Below are 3,078 nucleotides of genomic sequence, written 5' to 3' on the forward strand. Positions count from 1 at the left end.
CCCCCCCCCCCCCCCCCCGTCCTGTTGGCTCAGCGCTCCACAGACTAAGACTAAGATGCGATGTAAGCACTTGACTAAGTCCACAGGTACTAATTAGTTTTGCACCAAATGTATTGCAAGTAATGGTACAAAAGTTTCATTAATTTTGGGTCTTTTTCAATTTTATAGCATTGTAAAACAAATGGAAGTGTTTTTGAAATAGTATTGAGTAAAAGTTGACATATTCCAGTCTGTGATTATCATCAACATCCATTCCTGTAATTTTAGTCTCAATAATTCCTAATTTCTGCTTTTCTAACTCAAACATTAGGTATAATTTCCCATAATTGAGGTTTATTGACCATAAATTCCAAAAATAACTGTAAAACTAAAGTTAATAAGTTAGTGTTACGTAGTGTTGAAAACGATAAAAAAGGGACAAAGATTTGAGAAAAAGTTATCGATCGAAGTAAAAAAACAGCAACAAAATTGTTGATTTTCAATTTCAAGGAAGACAACACAAGGGTTAATTATCTGAACATATTTTAACAGTCAAACTGAGACAATGACTCCAACAGAATTTCATTGTATGCAGTACAATAAAGATCTATCTATCTCTCTCTCTCTCTCTCTCTCTCTCTCTCTCTCTCTATCTCTCTACTATTAATGAACATGGTGCCCCTGCATGTTGTTGTCATTGAGTCTCAGCCTGGGTTCCCCCTCTTACTCAACATTAATGTCCCAACAGGTAACGTCCAACATGAACCTTACTTCACCCACCTGTCTCATCCCAAAGCCCAAAGCCCAAAGCCCTGAGACTGAGACTGTGACTGAGACTGAGACTGAGACTGAGACTGGGACTAAGACTAAGACTGGGACTGAGACTGAGACTGAGACTGGGACCGGGACTGAGACTGAGACTGTGACTGGGACTAAGACTAAGACTGGGACTGAGACTGAGACTGAGACTGGGACCGGGACTGAGACTGAGACTGTGACTGTGACTGTGACTAAGACTGGGACTGTGACTGTGACTGTGACTGTGACTAAGACTGGGACTGAGACTGAGACTGAGACTGAGACTGGGACTGAGACTGAGACTGGGACTGGGACTAAGACTGGGACTGAGACTGAGACTGAGACTGGGACTGGGACTGGGACTGAGACTGAGACTGAGACTGAGACTGGGACTGGGACTGAGACTGAGACTGAGACTGAGACTGAGACTGGGACTGGGACTGAGATTGACAACACAGTGAACACAGGAGAGCTCAGCGTCATGGGCCAGGTCCAACTGGGCGCATTCCTCACGGCGGGCTGTGGTTTACCGTCTGTTTACCGTCTGTTTACCTTTGGCTGCGGAGGAATGCTTCAGATCTACTGCAACGGATCAAAGCCGAGCGACGTCTGTGGTTTCAGCAGCACAACAGGTTCAAAACCACCAGAGTATCAGTCATGTGACTGGAGAGACAGGAGCATGGACATCAGGGAAGGGCATTCATAAAAATACGTCTGCATCTGAAATTACTATAGTACGCAGATATCCATCATGTACTGTGTGTACATGCACAATAGGGTTACCTACATATTTATCCTACTATTTAAGCAGTTGCCCTTTTATTGTATTCACAACTGTAAATATTAGTTCTTGTATTTTATCCAATTATTATTTCATATATATTGTATCCTAGTATTTGGACCCTCCACCTAGTCCTGGTCTTCCCGAGGCCTCCTCCCAGCTGGGCGTCCCCCCACCTAGTCCTGGTCTTCCCGAGGCCTCCTCCCAGCTGGGCGTCCCCCCACCTAGTCCTGGTCTTCTCCGAGGCCTCCTTCAGGCTGGACGTCCCTCATCCTAGTCCTGGTCTTCTCCGAGGCCTCCTCCCAGCTGGACGTCCCTCCACCTAGTCCTGGTCTTCTCCGAGGCCTCCTCCCAGCTGGACGTCCCTCATCCTAGTCCTGGTCTTCTCCAAGGCTCCTTTTGACGCTAACTCTTGACGTTAACACATAAATCAGACAGTACATAGACAGTTTAGTGATATCCCTGCAGTCCTGACACAAAATGCAGAGTCCTCTTTATCAGAGACGAGACCGGAGTGTTCTCAAGACCAGGACCAATATCAAGTACTACAACACCTTAGCACCGTGTTAGCGTGGCACGTCAGTGGTATTGTCTGAGTTGTGTATAGGATAGAGAGATAGATAGATAGATGGATAGATGGATAGATGGATGGATAGATGGATAGATGGATGGATAGATAGATAGATATTGATCCCAAAAATGGGAAATAAAAGTGTTCCAGCAGCCAAATCAGTCACACAGCACAAAACAAATATAAATGAAATACTAGGATACAGTATACTGTACATACAATATACATGAAATATGAATAGGCTAAAATACAAGAACAAATATTTGTATATATATATATATATACAAGTATGGACTACAAAAATGTGCAACTGCCTAAATAATATGATAAAATGTAAATAAAGCATGTGTGCAGGTAGTGCAGTATTGTGGTGTCTCAGATGGTGTCAATGAATATTTATGAATATATTATCGCCTTGACGATTGACACCATCTGAGTGACAGGAGCATAGCAACAGACAGGGACTGTAAAACGCAGACAGTTGAGACATACGTTCAGAAGAAAGACAAAGAAGACAGACAAGACGAACACAAACAGACAGAGACAGAGAGAGACATAAAGACTCCTAAAGAGGACACCAGGCTGCATGCTGTTGTTGTTATTCCCACTTCTGGAGAATTAATTGTTGTGACACACTCTCCTCTGAGTCATGTTTCTGCTTTGCATGAAACCAACTGAGAGACACACAAACAACTAGAAGAACTGCATGTCTGTGTGCGTGTCTGTGTACGTGTCTGTGTGCGTGTCTGTGTGTGTGTGTGTGTGTGTGTGTGTGCGTGTCTGTGTGCGTGTCTGTGTGCATGTCTGTGTGTGTCTGCGTGTGCATGTCTGTGTGCATGTCTGTGTGCGTGTCTGTGTGCGTTTCTGTGTACGTGTCTGTGTGCATGTCTGTGTACGTGTCTGTGTGCGTGTCTGTGTACATGTCTGTGTACTTGTCTGTGTGCGTGTC

General features: G+C 44.3%; 1 protein-coding gene and 1 long non-coding RNA gene across 2 annotated transcripts in view; one reads left to right on the forward strand and one right to left on the reverse strand.

Annotated features, from left to right (window-relative positions):
* LOC117943095 (nuclear factor 7, brain-like) overlaps positions 1-3,078 on the reverse strand; it is a 214,395-nt gene that overhangs the window by 59,248 nt on the left and 152,069 nt on the right. The window lies entirely within an intron of this gene.
* The window catches only part of LOC117943124, a 6,836-nt gene that overhangs the window by 1,436 nt on the left and 2,322 nt on the right, over positions 1-3,078 (forward strand). Inside the window, exon 2 of the long non-coding RNA XR_004656295.1 lies at positions 2,142-2,143. This is a non-coding gene — a long non-coding RNA (uncharacterized LOC117943124). The remainder of the gene's footprint in view (positions 1-2,141; positions 2,144-3,078) is intronic.

This window comes from Etheostoma cragini, chromosome 4 (assembly GCF_013103735.1).
Source record: "Etheostoma cragini isolate CJK2018 chromosome 4, CSU_Ecrag_1.0, whole genome shotgun sequence".
Taxonomy (NCBI): domain Eukaryota; kingdom Metazoa; phylum Chordata; class Actinopteri; order Perciformes; family Percidae; genus Etheostoma; species Etheostoma cragini.